The sequence below is a fragment of the Ovis aries genome, chromosome 23 (genome assembly GCF_016772045.2).
Source record: "Ovis aries strain OAR_USU_Benz2616 breed Rambouillet chromosome 23, ARS-UI_Ramb_v3.0, whole genome shotgun sequence".
NCBI classification, from domain to species: Eukaryota; Metazoa; Chordata; class Mammalia; order Artiodactyla; family Bovidae; genus Ovis; species Ovis aries.
In genome coordinates, this window is record NC_056076.1 from 55,163,788 (window position 1) to 55,182,228 (window position 18,441).

At 42.4% G+C, this 18,441-nt stretch overlaps 1 protein-coding gene across 37 annotated transcripts in view; it reads right to left on the reverse strand.

The window, feature by feature from the left end:
* Nucleotides 1-18,441, reverse strand: part of TCF4 (transcription factor 4) — a 384,383-nt gene that overhangs the window by 220,338 nt on the left and 145,604 nt on the right. The window lies entirely within an intron of this gene.

Sequence of the window (18,441 nt, forward strand, 5' to 3'; positions counted from 1 at the left end):
CAACTTCACGCTACTGAGGTGCTGATTCACAGACGGAAGTGGGTCCCAATCTGAGACTTGGGGTATGTGGTCTACAAACGCCCCTTTGACAACTGCTGCCAGAGAACGAAAGATCCACTTGCACTTTTATACAAAGAAGGAAAAGGAGTCAGGAAGGAAAGAGAAGATGAAAGAAAACAGAACAAGAAATATTTCTGGAACAAGATTCCAGGATAAGCAAGTTAAAATAAGCTGAAAGATGCAAACGTTGAGGGTTATCAAGAGAATGAAGGGCCACGTTTTCTTCTTATAGGTGAGGAGAAGCAGCAGTCAGTACAAGTGGAGTGGCAGGTATTCTATGCTCAACTACCTCAAATCAAACAACTCATTTCTTAGGCCACTATCTTCCAAAAATTCAAGGGCTCCACCACTATTCCCCTCCTGCCTCCCCCTTGAGAACTTTCGTTACTCTGATTCTGCTTGGGTTCTGTTTCTCTACATGGTTCCTAAGTGCTTTCATACTATTTTTGCTTAAATTTGTCAAAGATCGTAAACTACTTGGGTGTAAATGCTGACCTGAATTCCACAGGGGAGTCTAATTCCAGGCCAGCCGTGCACTTGGCAAACCCAAGTCCTTACCAGATGCAGGCGCTGATACTCATAAAGCAACAGGTACTACACTCATCAGTCTCACTCATCCCTTATTAAAAAATGATGCTCTTTTCCCTTGACTTTTGCGACCCTTAATTGTTCTTGTAAGGTTGGTTTCTTTCTTATTATGGTTTAACATTGTGCTGAAATGTTTTTAAAAAGGTACAGCACTCATTTTCATGGTCCCTGGCTTTGGGTATCTCACATGTACTTGGAATATTTTTTGTTTTGACTGTGCTGAGTCTTCTTTATGGCGCACAGGTTTTTTTCTCTTGTTGCGGCACACGCACTTAGAGGCACCAAGGCATGTGGGATCCGTGTTCCCCTGCCAGGGATTGAACCCATGGCCCCCCACACTGGAAGATGGATTCTCAACCACTGGGCCACCAGGGAAGTTCCTACTTGGAATACTTTTGACCTGGTCACATCCACCTGCACTGTCCAGGGGAGCAGTTGGGTCTACTGGTTAGAATGCATGCTTCAGAGCCTGGCAGGATGGTGTGCAAATCACGGTCATACCACTAACCAACTAGGATGGGGCCTTTATCTGGATCATTTCAAACTCGCTATCCTTCACTTTCCTCCTTTGTAAAGTGAGGACAATAAGTACTTTTCACAAAGGGACACGGTAAGATAATATCTGTAAACAACTGCACAGTCTGTTGCACAGTAAGGGCACAATAACGAGCGGCTACTGTGGCCACATTAGGATACTGATGAACGTTTATGGACATTAGCAAATAAGCGTTGCGGATATTGTTGGAAAAAGGTCACGGTCATTATTTAGAATTTAGTGCTGATGGAGCATGGATTTAACTTGCTCTTATGTGTCAAGGAAGCTGCATGCTGTACCACAGGTACAAAGGCGGGACCTGAATCTGGACTGTTCTGAAAACGCACGCCTTTGGTGGCATGGGCAAAGAATGAAGAAGCGTGAGATTCAATGTTTCTCCGAGTACATCCCACGGTGTGTGCTGCTGATGACAACATTTATGCGGGAAGAACCACACATTTTCAACTGCGCATATTTGGGTTATGCTAAGAGGAAAAATGTATCACCTTGTTGGTTCCCAAGGTTTTTTTGCTCTTATATTTCAAGCAAGACTCCTCGTTTTATAACCTCTTCCCTCTTCACCTTTTGCTGTGCTTGTGTCCCTTATGTGCCTGGTCATCGAAGTGCACGATGCTGACAGAGTCGTTTCCTCTTCAGGAAATGTTACCCTTGAGTAGTTTTCCAGTTCTTTATAAGCCAACATTTCAAAACATTTTTCCTACCCACTTATAACTTTTATTCTAAAGGAAATAAATTAGGCTAAGACTGCCAGACTACACTAATTTTTTTCAAATACCTCTCACAAATTGAACAGTTTCATTCATTCAACTGTACAGCAAATTCAAACCAGTCTTTCTTCATTCATTCTGCTTAACTTTATTTCTCTGGCTACACACTGACTTCTGGTATCTTTCTGCCTTTCTGTTAAATTTCACCAAAATAGTGTTCATCATAATAAAACTTACTTATATTTAATACTTAATCTTGAGTGACTAGCAAATGTCCAGTTTCAATCATTATGCAGAATTTTTTTTGGTTTCCGTAGTTAAAAAAAAAAATCAAGCAATTTTTATTTAGTGATACTGTGAAATGCTCCAAGAATCCTGGCTCTGGTAACGGGTTCTGATCAGTCCTCAAATATTCTCATCTGACATTCCAGGAAAGTCCTGTAGTCTTCAGGAACATCGAGCTGATGTACTAGAAACAGTAATCACAATGAACTTCAGGACGTGCCCTCAAGAATGGTATGCTCTCTGCTTAGCCCACTCTCCCCAAGGGGAGAGTGATCATAAATATAGATTATAAATCACCTTCAACTTTCCCTGTAAATCCTCGGAGTTAACAATATATCTCTTTGCAGTCATCAGACCAGACCTGGAGATGACTGCAAAGTTATTTTTATCAAATAGCCTTGGATTTGGCTCAATGACACTGGCAAATGCTTCTGGCCCATTCTCAAAACCACCAGCTATGCGTCTAGCCTTTGTCTCTCTCCACTTGAATAAAAGCTCCACGAGGGCAGGGGGTAGTTTCTACTTTGTTTCCAGCTGTATCACAAGTGCCTGGCACCTATTTGCTGAACGAATGACACATGCTGAACATGGTTTGGAAGGCCCTTCAGAAGCTGGACACACAGAAACCTTACCTCATTCCCTCCCTCTTCCGTGGTCGAGAGAGAGATATCCAACTGTCTCCCTTCGGACCTTCTGCAGGTGTCATTCCGGAGGCCGCCAACAAGCCTCCCTCTTGTTCCCACATCATTTTCTCTGCCCAAATGTCTCCTCCTGACCTGAACAGGTGAACTTGGATGTCTGCTTCCTCTAGGCTCTGCCCCTCCCTGCTAGGAGCTCCTATAGGACCCTGTATATCTCTTGGTCTGTTTAATTCCTGGGTTTTCCACTATATGGAATAACTCCAAGCATGCCGTGTGCAAGGGTATATCTACAGTCCCAACATACGCCAAGTATTTGCCACAAAACTCATGCTCAATAAATGTGATGAGTGAATTAATGAATGACTGGAAGACTGAACACTAATAATATGAAAGAGCCATAGAAGCACCTCTCTAACCAGAGCAACTGATGCATATAAATCGGTATATATGAGACAAATCAAACAAGCTGACAAGCTAAGTAATTTAAAATCCAGTCACTCAATGTATTTGTTGACTCTTTCCATAGGTTATAGGTATTTTGGGCCTATTAACAGTGGGATATGCCTCCAAATAAAGCTTCACCAATTAAGATTCTGTGATTAGAAAAGAAGTTCACAGGTAAAGCAATGATTATTAATATCCTGAGAAATAATTTAACATGATTAATGACTTAACTACTTTATTCATTCAAATATAAGAACTTTAATTCTCTCGAAAGGTTATATTTTCAACTTGCCAAATATTCTAAACAAAGTAGGCATTAATAATTTTGATGGTGAAAGGGAATATATACTATGATATGTGTAGAAACAAATACCAAAATTCTATATATTTTCCTTAACTTTGAGCCATGTATTATAAAATATAGAAGTCTTTAACTGGCTTTCCCTCTGCATTTTAATTTTATTAAAGAAAATACACAGAATTCAACGGAAGCACAAAAGTGTATGTACAACAGTGGCTAACGTGTTAGCTGGGAGAGTCGCGTAGGTACAGGCTCTGAGTCTATAGCTCTAAGCAGTCAGGGGTCAGATCTCCATCCCATAGTATAACCAAAGCTCCACATGTGTATCAAAAACCCAAATCAAACAAAAACAGCTCTATCATTCTAAAAGAGATAGAAGAGACAATAAAATATCCCTGTTAGCCACCACAGCATTTCAGAGATTCTGGGGGGGGGGGGGGAACCAACAATAACTCATCAAACTACAGCAACTTGGGTGTGTTTCTTTTATTGGACAAGTAGCCTTAAAAAATATTATACACCATAAGTCATACAAGATGGCAGAGATAATATTACAAAGTATAACAAAATCACCCAAGTACTTGAGAAGAACATATTTCAACCAATTCTGAGGCTAATTTCATCACATTCTTAGCTATTTCCCTAATTGTTCTGCATAAGGCAAAGCTTCCTTCTTCAGTGTCATTTAGTCTTTGCTGTATATTATAAAAAATAATAAATGGATGTTCTTTTTGAAATATTTATAGTGCCGACTTTCTTCTAATTTGGCTTGTCTTTCCTCTAAATTAGTTAAAATCCGTTAACATTTTTCCTGCAAGGAAAATCACTGCCACTGCATATATATAATGTTTAATTGTGAATCTACATAACGAATGTCTGTCATTTAAATCATTATCACAGAGGCAAACCTTTAAGGCCCTCAGAGAAATCCTATCGATTTGAAGGGCAACTGAAATTTTAAAAAAAAGGAGTTCATTTTGGCCCTTTCTGGAAGTATGCACAATTTTAACACATCAAAAATTATCCATCGTCTTTGACCTGAAAAAGTTATTAATTTAGGGCATAAAAATATCTTGATGGTAAATAGGTGCTAAGTAGGTGATGACTCACTTTTACTGAGTGAAAAAGAAATGGAAGGATTTAAAAATAAGTACTCGGTTCAAGGAAAATGAACAGTTTTGAAAATGAAAGTGACAGTTCTTTGAAGCGATGTGTAGGTCAGAGATTCCTCAACCTGGCAGGACAGCAGAGTCACCAAATGCACGTTGAAATTAGATGTTTGGAGCCCAGCCCAGACCTCCAAATACAGAACGTCTGTAGACGCAGCCCAGGCATCTATATTATGTGACTGGCCCAGACGTTCAGATGTTTGGCAAGGATGAAGATCTACAAGATACGGTCCTATTTCCTTATGGAGTTCGGGTGCCACGGGCCATTAATGGCCCCACGGTGACCCCAAGCCTAGTCCATTATTCCACAAGCTCTTCTCAAGACTGCAGGGCTTCCATCTGAGCTCCTTTGCAGCTTTGGTTCCAATGAAGGTTATAATTTGCAAAGAAAGAAAACAGGCTTAAGGTAAAACTTTTTTTTTTAACGTAAACTTTTTTTTTTTTTTTTGGCTGTGTTGGGTCTTTGCTGCTGCTCAGGCTTTCCTTTAGTTTCTGCAAGGGGGGGTTACTCTCTATTTGTGGTGAGAGGGCTTCTTGTTGCAGGGTTTCTCTCATTGTGGAGCATGGGCTCCAGAGCGCACAGGCTCAGTAGCTGCAGCTCCCGGGCTCTAGAGTGTGGGCTTCAGTAGCTGCAGCTCCTGGGCTCTAGAGCGTGGGCTCAGTAGTTGTGGCTCATGGGCTTAGCTGCTCTGGGTCATGTGGGATCTTCCTGGATCAGGGACTGAACCTGTGTCTCCAGCTCTGGCAGGCAGACACATTACCACTGAGCCACCAGGGAAGCCCAAGATATACTTTTGTATCAGATACACAAGGACATGAAGAAACAGTGGGATAAAATAATATTCAATGTAAACATAGGCCAAGAGGTACCGAAGCTTCTTCCTGGCATTCTCTGCCCTGCTCTTGCTTCTGCTCTCTCATTAGGAATAGAGTACTTGCAGGCGGGGTGGGCTTGCTATGCATACCATTGCTGCATGCATGTCAGTCACCTGCTCAACAAGACGGCAGATTCACCCAATGCTAACATCCCCAGAGAATGAGCTGTTCCCAGGGAAAGAACCAACTAAACCAAACTGGCTCTACCTAAAAGATGAACATACACCAAAAGAAAGGCACCCCACTCCAGCACTCTTGCCTGGAAAATCCCATGGATGGAGGAGCCTGGTGGGCCGCAGTCCATGGGGTCGCTAAAAGTCGGACACAACTGAACGACTTCACTTTCACTTTTCACTTTCATGCATTGGAGAAGGAAATGGCAACCCACTCCAGTGTTCTTGCCTGGAGAATCCCAGGGACGGGGGAGGCTCATGGGCTGCCGTCTATGGGGTTGCACAGAGTCGGACACAACTGAAGCGACTTAGCAGCAGCAGTAGCAGCAACAGCTGAGTGAGTTCAGGGATGAACTCAAGTCTACCAGCTTTTAGAGACACTCAAATTACACATGAGAATCAAGAGCTCAGAGAAGCTGTTCAAACCAATGTCCACTACCCACAGTCCTGACTGAAAGGGTGGCATGCGAGATGACTTCTACCTGGAAGATTTTGGCCATGGGAACAAGGACCTGTAGGGCAAAGCTGTACAGGAAATGAAAGTTTCTTTGTCGCTCTCCCACAGGTTCAGAAACCACGTCTCTGAAACATCTCTCCTATCCCGTTCTTAGGTAGCCACTAAAGCAATACCAAAAGGTGGGAATAAATGACGACAGCGAAGCCCTCCTCACCACAGTACTTGCTGAATGAGTGGCTTCAAGCACTCTGAACACGAAGCAAATAAAGATAAATTCTGGGAAGGAAAATGGGAAGGTCTTGACTTATGAAGGCAAAGAGCAAGGAAAGAGGTGGTCTAGGGGGACGACTGTCAGTGGGGATGGGAAGTGAGTACACGTAAGGGTGAAATGCAGAAGCAGGGGAAAATGGAGAAAGGGGGGGAAAGTACACTTGAAAGTACAGCCTCTCACCTGCCCAAGGCAAGAACATTCTGAATCCCAAAACGGCAGGGGAGGTCAAGGATTCCTAATTTGTGCTCAGGCTGCTGGCAGGCAGCCAAACCAAAGAGTTTGGTTTGGAGCGCCAGGGAGATGAGTGAGCTTTGGGAAAGATCCACCTCTGAGATCTAGGAAAGGAAGTGGGTGCCTGCACTGGGGACAAACCGGCATGGCCATCAGACTGGCCAAGAGAGAGGCTGCTCTTCTTCAGACTTTCTCCATCAAGAGTCCAGTCAACAGGAAGACCAGGAATCACAGCAATGTGAAATCAAGAACCTTTCTTTACCTTTCCACTTTATAGGAGTGAGAATGCAGTGACTTCAAAGACCCTAAGAGCATGTCTGTCTTTTTCAGTACCGTGTTCCAGGAGCTATCACTGCCTGGCACTAAGGAGTATCCAATAAACCCTGGCCCAGAGAATTCTCTAGAGACAATAATAAGGTTCAATAAACACTTAACAAACACTTTAATATTAAAAACAGGGCAAAGCAAGGTAACTAAAAACAACAACAACAACAACAACCGAGGACTTAAGGGACAAAAAAGATGTCTTGGTTATTCCAAGACTTAAGATAAATTTTGTACAGCCAACTAGTTTATTTCCTTGAAGGGTAAATTTCAAAGGGGCTAGTCTAATGGATTAACTGGATAATACAAACCTTCAAAATTACCTCCAACCATTCCAAGAAACAGAGTTAATCAGCTTCTTCTCCTTTCTATAACTTTTTCTAGATTTTGAGGTGACTGCTGCTAAGCTTTAAGGGTTTTATTAGTTTCCCTTCTCAACCCTTGATCACCGGTTTTGGCAGGATCCTGCTTTTTTTTTGTTTTTCTTCATTCTCCCCTGGGAAATTTATGTCTGTTTCTGGCATCTGTCCCCCATCTTCCTTTGTGAACAGTGAGGTGAAAAATTCATTTATTTTTTAGCAGTGTCTCCACTGCCTGTCAATAAATTACCCTTTCTATCTCTTCGAGGCTTGACAAACCACTTTTCAGACCTCCTGTTCTGTGGGCGCTCTCAGAAGTAACTCATTATTATTTATCATCATCTCATAGGTAATCTCTCTTCCTTTTTCCACTCTTAATTTGGGAATATTTTTTTATATTCTTAACATCTTCCTGTAATCATGGCAGTCTCCTTCTCTGCAACACTCAATGTCATCTCTGCCTCTTTCTTAATAAATAATTGCTTTGTGCTCTTTAGTTTCTGATCCTGTTAGCCTGATAGTAGGAATATTATTAGAGTGTCTTTATTTTTACATAGTATTAACTTTGGAGCATCTACTTACCGAATCGCATCTCTGAATATGCATGCCTTTTCCCACTCTTTCTTTCACTACTTACCACCCTCTTTTTCTCATTCTGCTTTTATAGCATCTAAAGTTCAAGGCTGACTGTTAAACTGTGTTTCAAGGGACAGAAAGGCTACAGTTCTGCCTACACACCTCCTGCGTATTTCAGTGTTTAAGTCAACGGTTCAGATAATATTTGCTGTGAAAAACACCGTCTGATGACCAAACCTGGTGCAGCAACCCATTAGGTCCAAACCACTCCTCCTGCCACAAATCTGCATCACACCAAATGACGCTTCCTCACTTTTTCTTTCTCTTCTCTAGTTTGACCACGGGTTTGCTGAAGCCTCGGCAGGATTATCATCATGCTCTGAAAATACTCTTTAATTCTACACTTCCAATCACACCCTTTGTTTCACATAAAACTTAATCAAGAGGAGTTTCATGTAAGTTCCCACTTGTACATAATGATAAACAGCTTAAGCTACATCTAGTACATACCCCACCACAATTTTTCTTTCTATACCATATTGAGATAAACCGCATTTTATCCACCTCGTTATTTTTCATCATGTCCATATTCTAGTGGTCCTTGCCACCTAATAGGCACAATTTAACTCCTTTTCCACTGCAATTTTCGTAACCTTTAATTATCAGCCAGTATTAGCTTGTACCTGTAATTTCAAGTGACATCTAGTTCTTCTAAACTAAAAAATTACTCAAAGAATACCAGGAAATCCCTGATTTGCTTAGCATATCCATCTAAAGGGAATAAACTTCAAGCGATATGTGTATTAAAAATCATTTCTCAATATAAACTATGCAAAAGAAAACAGTCTGAGCTACCTGGAGATACCAGCTGACCAATATAGTAAAACTGCAAAATAGAAAGATTTTTGCCGCTCCAACATGGAACAGATTGAGGGAGCCAAAGAAAAACACTGAGTAATGTAGCCGCCAAACAGTAGAAACTCTTCAGCAAGCTACAACATAGTTACATAGTTTGAACTTCAATGCTCCCCTTTAATTTAAAGTGTGTGTGTGTGTGTGTGAAGTCATACCCATTTTAAATAAGTAGAAATCTGCACAAATATAAAGTGACTTTCCTAGGTTTACTAAGAAAGCACGCTGAACCAGTCTAATTGGTAATGTTTTTAAGTACCACATTTAACTGGATTTTCTTATAGCACTAATGTTCCTGCACTGACACAACTTAGCAGGCAATGTATTTACAAACTATAACAGCCCAAAAAGAATTAACAGTGAACAATGTGCAAAATAGTCAATTACAGGCTTAAACTTTAAACAAGCACTTACAATGAAAATTTAAAAAAAAAATACTATCTTGGCTATTGGGTCATTTTCCAGGCTACTAACTGCTAAACCATGTGCAGAGCGTGCTTCCAATTTAACCATCCAGATTTTCTAAAAAGGCAGATAGCTCTGCTCTGCAGGCAGAATCAAGTTGGTCTTCAATTTTATTTTTAAAACAAGGCAGTTGTACAGAAAACCAATAAGGTTTTTGCTCCAGATTATTTGAAGAAGAAAGAAAAGGGGAAGTAGGTTTTATTTTAAAGACCTTAATTTGTCTGTCTATGAAAGCGAAAAAAATAACCTTACTTTGGTTTAGAAAAGAGTAGTAGCTGAATAAATTCTATAGCCCCATCAGCTTCTGAGAAGCAATAGCTCCAAGTCTTGACTCTTTTGAAACACAGCATTGGCAATGGTTGCCAAAGCATAAATACTACGCAGGAGGTCAAGATGACTTTTAAAAGTGACAGAGAAAATTTGAGTGTTTCCTAGCTAATAGAAGAACCTCTCAGGTTGTACAAGTAATCAGACACAATGAAAGCTCAAAGTTTCACTCTCAAAATGGCCAGACTTCCAGTGGTGTATGTGTGTGCTAAGTTGCTTCAGTTGTGTCCAACTCTTGGCGATCCTATGGACTGTAGCCAGCTAGGTTCCTCTGTCTATGGGATTCTCCAGGCAAGAATACTGGAGTGCATTGCCCTGCCCTCCTGCAGGGGAACTTCCCGGCCCAGGGATCAAACCTGTGTCTGTTACATCCCCTGCTACATTGGCAGCTGGGTTCTTTACCCCTAACACCACCAGGGAAGCCCCTTCCAATGGCACTAGATGAAAATCCACACACAAGGAAGTGACCAAAACAGAAGCCAGGTACACAGAAGGACTTTGAGGTCGTAAAGCTAAAGAAGTCCTACACACTGGTGTGATGAACCAAGATGGGTTGACTTTTGGTGATGAAACATTCATACTTCTCATAGACGTGACCAAAAGGAAGCCAAAGAATGGTTCATCCACAAAGACGTCCACAATTGCAAACAGTGTACTAATGTCCCTGAAGACTTGTCACCATTACGACATTTACTATGAAATCAAGTCAGGTTGACCTAACCTGACCTAGGTTCAGGTCAGCCTAGACCTTGTATACAGTTCCACTGCTCATTTATAAAACAAATTGCTGGATGCTAATCCAAAATCACTGCAGATGGTGCTGCAGCCATGAAATTAAAAGACACTTACTCCTTGGAAGGAAAGTTATAACCAAACTAGACAGCATATTAAAAAGCAGAGACATTACTTTGTCAACAAAGGTCCATCTAGTCAAAGCTATGGTTTTCCAGTAGTTATGTACAGATGTAAGAGTTGGACTATAAAGAAAGCTGAGCACAAAAGAATTGATGCTTTTGAACTGTGGTGTTGGAGAAGATTCTTGGGTGTCCCTTGGACTGCAAGGAGATCCAACCAATCCATTCTGAAGGAGATCAGTCCTGGGTGTTCATTGGAAGGACTGATGCTGAAGCTGAAACTCCAAAATTTTGGCCGCCTGATGCAAAGAGCTGACTCATTTTAAAAGACCCTGATGCTGGGAAAGATTGAGGGCAGGAGGAGAAGGGGATGACAGAGGATAAGATGGCTTGATGGCATCACTGACTGAATGGACATGGGTTTCGGTAAACTCTGGGAGTTGGTCATGGACAGGGAGGCCTGGCATGCTGTGGTTCAAGGGCTTGCAAAGAGTTGGACACGATTGAGCAACTTAACTGAACTGAACTGAATCCATCCCCTTTCTCTCAGTATATCCAGCTATCAGATTATTATCCTGCAGTAGGACTCTGTTCTTCAGCACCCTGGGAGTGCACATAGGGCTCTCCAGGGATCTTGTTTGTCACAGGAACTGTTTCTGAAAAGTTGTCATGAGTCTAATTTTCATAGTCTCAATTTAAAGGCATCCTCTGGAAAACTCCCTGTAAAGGAAATAATACCTATCAATTTATCTTCATTGTTAACCCAAATATTCATTTAACCTTCTGCATCTGCCATCAACATTTAGCTCATCTTCTGATTTTTCATCTTAATACCAGATGTAGGTGATGGACGCTTAGGTCTTTTGTTCAGGGAATCTTAAGATTTTTGTTATTTGTTAGCCCAATAAGGTAGCCAGTTAATAATGATCAGCCGACTGCAACTTTATATCCTATTTATCACCTGGTGAATTTGGTAGATCCCACAACTGAAGAACTGCATTTGCTTCTTCCAGCAGTCACAGAAGAACTATTTGTCTTAAGCCTTCTCTCCAGAGGGCAGAATATTGACAGTAAAGACAAGGATCCACAATTACAGAAATGGCTCTCATTAATTATCTTCAACACATAAGTGAGGGAACTCAGTGGAAGATTAGGTAGAGTGAGGATTAAGCCCAAGCGTGAACGCTGCTTCACATCACACAATCCAGGCTCTTGGCTGGAGAGAGTGAAAATGTGGGCAGATGGGACACTGGTAGACCAAAAACAACAAGAGTCTAATGAGTGAGGATTAATACAAAGTCCCATTCTACACAAGGAAGTAGAAAACATGCTGTAAAGCAATTGATGTTAAAAATATTTCGTAATTTGAGTGGACTGGGAGCTCAATTTCCAATCAATGCCAAAACGTGAGTGTGTAAGTGAAAGCTCAGGCTGCAGTAACACGAGAAATGAAATCAGACTCGCTGCTGACAAACCTAGACTGGGAATACTGAGCAAAGTGCTGGAAAGGGGGAAAGAGACCAAGTGAAACACACACAGAGGACAGCGACCAAGAATACAAGGTGTGGTTAGATCAGGCTCTGTGATAATGCTACCTGTTTCCCAGTAACACTCTGGGAGGAAGCAAGACTTATCATCATGGGAAACGTGGGGAAAGAGAGAAAAGACACAATCCCAGGGAGCTTCAGAAGAGAAAACCAGTATTCCAGGCTGACAGCTACAAAATTGAGAACTTTCTGAGAGTCACAGCTGTCACAGTGCAATGAACTGCCATTGTCAAGAGTGGCTTCCCCAACGCAAGGAGCACCGAGCGCTGAGGCAGCGGAAGGAGCGCCTGCTGGGGTCCATCCATTTATGCACTACTCAGCCTGTCACTGTGCCAGCAACTTTCCTAGGGCTTCATCTAGAAAGATTCCTATATTGCGAAGGAAGCTGATGGAAATCTGAAAGCACACAAGGAAAGCTCTAAGTTCCACACCACTTCTAAGAATCTATGATGCCTTCCCAAATGGTGGATAAATGAATGTTCTGAAACAAGGTTCAATCCAACCTGTCTTCATGGAAGAAAGGAAGAGGAAAGGGAGGGAGAGAAGGAAGGAAGGGAGGAAGGGAGAAAAGAAGAAGAAGAGGCGGGAGAGAGGATGGGAGGGAAGAAGAAACAAAGAATTTATGAATCGTGTGTTAGAGATAAGTGATTAAATATAACACTAAAATGACTGTGTGATCAAGTCAAGAATGACCCAGTTTTCTTAAAGATATCAAGTTTTTAGGGGACCTACAAGGCTATGGTTTTTCCTGTGGTCATGTATGGATGTGAGAGTTGGACTGTGAAGAGGGCTGAGCGCCGAAGAATTGATGCATTTGAACTGTGGTGTTGGAGAAGACTCTTGAGAGTCCCTTGGACTGCATTCTGAAGTCCATTCTGAAGGAGATCAACCCTGGCATTTCTTTGGAAGGAATGATGCTAAAGCTGAAACTCCAGTACTTTGGCTACCTCATGCAAAGAGTTGACTCATTGGAAAAGACTCTGATGCTGGGAGGGATTGGGGGCAGGAGGAGAAGGGGACGACCCAGGATGAGATGGCCGGATGGCATCACGGACTCAGTGGACATGAGTCTGAGTGAACTCCGGGAGATGGTGATGGACAGGGAGGCCTGGCGTGCTGCGATTCATGGGGTCACAAGGAGTCAGACACGACTGAGTGGCTGAACTGAACTGAACTTAAAGACAAGGTGGATGCACTGTCCCCTTCCACTTAAGTTCTCTAGAAAGCAAAATGATTAATAAGAAAATAGGGTCCCTTTCCCCTCTCTCTGGTAATGGATCCCTTCCCATGACTTCAACTACCAAATATGGAAAACTGTAGGCCAAATCGGTGATCCCCACCCAGAACCACAAGTCAGTTCACCAACAGATATCTCAAAAATTCATTACCTCCCAAACTGAACTTACCATCTTAATCCCCAATAACCTACTTCTCCTCTCATAATCTACATCTCAATGAATGATACCACCATCCCCCAGCTGCCCCAAGCCAGACATCAAGCCAAGGATGACTCCTCCCTTATCCATCAGTTACCAAGTCCAGCCATTTCCTTCCATTTAATATTGCTCAAATTCATATCCTCCTCTTCATCCCCATTGTTCCTGATTCAGTCCATTTTCTCATCATTTCCTCCTGGAATTGCTTTAATCACCTCCTGAGTAATCTCCCTGTCTGTCCTGTTGCTTCCTATTCACACTGTGACTAGGTGATTATCCAAAGCCATAAATCAATCATTATTCCACTATTGAAAAGCAACCCTTGAATAGTTCACTACATGTTTCAATGATAATCCAGGTTCCTTCCCTTACCATTCAAAAAAGACCCTTCTTTTTGTTTTGAAGTGAGGATTCTAACCCAGTTTCCCTGGCATTGCTTCCTCTGTGGACCTTATGGAATTATGTCTCAGTTTTCGGAAGCCTCTTCATTCCAGTTTTCCCACGACGTCCTCTAGCTCCTACACGCCTGCCTTTCTCTCACCTGACAATTTACTTTATACCTGGATGGTTCCGACTCATCCAAGATGGCCCTATCAGCTCAGGCATTATTACTTATAATACAATAAAATTCGTATTGATTCATCCAATGACCACGCCCAGTGCCCTTCTCTCTTGCCTGCCTGAATCCCAGTGCCAACTAACAGTGTAGAAGGTCACTTTCCCAGCTTCTCTTGCAGCTATGAGTAAATGTGTATTAGAGATTTGAACAATAAGTTGTCAGCAAAATCTTGCTAAAGACCACGTGTTTCTGGGGATGCTTTCCCCCTCCTCCTGAAGGAATGAGATACAATTAGGAATGGATGCTACTCTAATCTCTGCCTCTCCAATTTCCTACTGTGAACTCTGACATGGTGTCTGGGGCTTAGCAGACATCTTGTGAGAAATGCAAGATGAGAGAAAAAGATGAAGGATTAAAATGAGCGTGTTGAGGAGGGCAGAAAGGAAAGATGCCGACACTGATGTTGCTGAATCCACACAGGCAACTCCTACCTCCAGACATCCCCTTAAGTGATGGAAAAAGTCATCTTTGTTTGACTAACCTACTATTACCAGGTATTCCATTAGTTGCAGCTGAACACACGCTTAACTGCTATTGCACCTCAGGGAATTCTGGCCATGTTCTCTACAAGGGAGGCAGTGCAGGGTGGTTCAAAACAAGGGCTTTAGGCAGATAAAAGCTTTTAATCTGGGCTCTGCCACTTAATGCACAACACAGGGTAGGTCCTTATATCTCCCTGACCCTCAACTGCACCACCCCCCAAAAAAAGGCAATGACAAAGCCTAAGAAAGAAACAAGATTATAAATGTAAATTATAGGTGGATGCCTGGTATATGGTAAGCAACAGAACATCTCAGCAATTATTACGAGGTAGCTGATGTTTGGTATCCCAAATATATAATCCAACAGCACATACTGAATAGCTCCCTAATTCTGTGACCTGACACCCATCTGAATCCTTACTTAGATTGTGGGCCACGCTGGAAGCAAGAAAGTAGCATGTCACTCTCAGGTAGCTTACAGGAGTCTGCAGGACACAGATTTTCCACACATGCTTTTTCGATGAATGAATGAATGAATGAACCGAAGGCTAATTTGAGTGCTGCAGTTTATCATGCCATTGGCTTTGAGTATAAATAAAATCTATATGGATGGTTAAAAAAGATGCATACATTGAGGACCATATGATTGCAGACATACTGATAACACATGAATATTATTTATCAAGAAGATGATCAACTTTTAAAGCAGTAAGATATTCTGCTTTGCTTTCACGAATATGTGACTTGCCCTTTCCCTCCCTGCTGTAAGGGAGAACTTCTTCTCCATCTAAAAATCCAGAGAGCTAAGATATGAGGTGTCAAAACCACTTGCGACACAACCAAGCCAAAAACAGAACGTGGGATCGAAGCTTTATCCTCTCTGCTCCATCCAACTTAGCCTCCAGAAAAAGCACTCTCTCTGAATATTTACTTGCCAGGAAATTATAAAATGAACAGCCCTCATTGTTTTGCAGAGGGGATGATGACAGGGTGAGAGTGGGGAGCTTCTCTGGCAAATCAACAGTCTCCAAATAGAGGGCTTTCCTGATGGCTCACTGGGTGAAGACTCCGCCTGCAACGCAGCAGACACAGGAGACGCGGGTTTGATCCCTGGGTCGGGAAGATCCCCTGGCAAAGGGAATGGCAACCCACTCCAGTATCCTTGCCTGGAGAATCTCATGGACGGAGGAGCCTGGCAGGCTACTGTTCAAAGAGTCACAAAGTGTCGGACACATAGCTTCTCTGGCAAATCAACAGTCCCCAAATATTAGAATGAGCCCAAACATGTTTTCTAAACCGTGTTTTGTCATCTGTAGTCAAACACACATAAAACTGTATAGGAATAGTATTTAAATGTGACCACTGAACTAGGTTGCCTAATCACAATGACCTTGGAAAATCGCCCTTGATATAAAAACCAGCCCTCCCTTAACTAAGATCTTTGCATGCACTGGGGGCACTTTCTTTTTTCCCTAGGGAGGAATACTCCCTCTTAGTAAGGAAAGGTGATCCACTCTGATAAAACTTTAACAGGTGCTGAAATTTATATATTATATTACAGCCTTACAAGCCTACACTAATTATTAATTATCCACCTAAGTGTACACTGCTTTACACATCCTGCCCCTTAACTAGAGCACTCAGAAAAGCCATTGTACTTTGCCTGATTAACGGACCATATCTTGAACAGCTAAATGGCCTAGCAAATGTAAAGATTTTCCCATACGTATACTTTACAGTGTTGATGTGGATCCACTGCCTATGCAAACCAACTGTGTTTCCACGGCCACATCCGATCTTGAGGAAAGTGGGTAACTGAGGGAGGGCTAGAAATGGACAATCTCAGCAAATTAGAGCCGATTGATGAAGCAGCTTCCTTAGCGTTTGCAAAGAGCACCAGTCTGCGCTTAGAATTGTAGGGGTGCTGGGTTCTCTCATTCTGCTCTGCGAACATTTTCAAGAAGTCACATCGAGGCTGCTTTTTATGCTAGAGCAGGTGTGAACTCAATTCCACCCTTAAACTAGTATCAGCTCAGCTGAGAGAACAGCCATAAATTTTTATTTCAGAACTAAATGAAACTCATGAGGGTATGGGGCAAAATCTCATTAACTATTAAAATGCCTTTAAAAGACTGAGCAAGGCTGCTTTCTTTTTATTTTCATTTTGGTGTTCAAGCGATACCAGTTCAGTTCAGCTGCTCAGTCGTGTCCGACTCTGCAACCCCATGGACTGCAGCACACCAGGCTTCCCTGTCCATCACCAACTCCCAGAGCTTTACAAGACTTTAAAAGTAGACATATTTAGAACCACCTTCTCCTTGAGCTAACAAAAAAATTCAGAGTTCTTCCCCCCAGAACACATCTCCATGTTAAAGAAAAGGAAAAGGAGGTTAAAGAAAAAGTGCTATGCTCAGTTACTTCAGTCTTATCTGACTCTTTGAGACCCCATGGACTGCAGCCCGTGAGGCTCCTCTGTCCATGGGATACTCCAAGCAAACACACTGAAGGGGGTTGCCATGGCCCCCTGCAGGGGATGTTCCCGACCCATGGATCAAACCTGGGTCTCCTGTGTCTCCTGCAGTGCAGGCAGCTTCTCTACCGCTGAGCCATCTGGGAAGCCCAAAAAGGAAGAGTAGGAGATCACCAAAAGATGGTCCAGCAAAATCCCGTTCCGTAAGTCAGCTTTCCCCCTGACTAGTAAGTAGCATGGGCTTCCCAGGTGGCGCAGCGGCAAAACGTCCACTTGCCATATGCAGGAGACACACGTTCAGTTCTGCGGGTGGGAAGAGCCCTGGAGAAGGAGATGGCACCCGCTCCAGCATTCCTGCCTGGAGAATCCCACGGACGGAGGAGCCTGGCGGCTACAGTCCCTGGGGTCGCAGAGTCAGACACAACTGAACAACTAAAACAAGGATGCCCACGGCTGCTTAAGCAGTCCGCCAAGATAGTTAAAATATTTATGCTCATTGCATTTCAACTTCCAAATAACATTTTCAAGACCATTAATAAATAAGAAAAAGGGAAACTACGCAATGAGAGAAAATAAAAACACACACAATATAAAGTATGAATCCTGTCCTGTCAATCCAAGGCGTCAGGATCCCCCAAACCTGAAGAGTAGGCTCATTTACAAACACCCTGAAAGTTTTGAAGGAGACAAGGTCACCAATAAATTTTCCTCCATGATTTGGCACTGTCCAATTAAGTACCATCAGATACACATAAAGAGTTTATGCTTACATCCCAAGCAATCAGATTTGGCTACTGAATTTTTAAGAGCATGGCTTCGTCTGAATGGCCCAAGTGAGGAAGAGGCAGGAGCAATCAGTAAGCCAATAATTTCAGAGACTCAGGCAGCCATGCTGATACTTCAAGGCTAGAAAATCATACTTTGCGTTCAGAATGCTCTAAAATTAGCTTTTTATGTGTCCCTTTCTCTCTAATCCTTCTTTCCTTTTGTCTCCGTCTTCTCCACCAAATGTTATCAGATATTACACAGTTTCTATTTTCATTCAGCTTTTAATATGGCCCATGAGGGGGTGGCATTTAATTAATCACTTCCACATTCTGCCAAAACCCACTACGTGAGTCTCAAGTCTGCGTATTACTTTTGCCAAGCTAGTCAGACCCAATGAGCAGAAAAAGAGCCTAGAGAAAAAAAAGGAGGTGTCATGATCACGCACAGCCACTGAATTTAAGGGCCAGGTATTTTTCCCGTTTCTTCATTGAAAGCCAGAGCGATGACTCAGCTGAGAAATTCCATCAGAGCACTAAAGGTGAT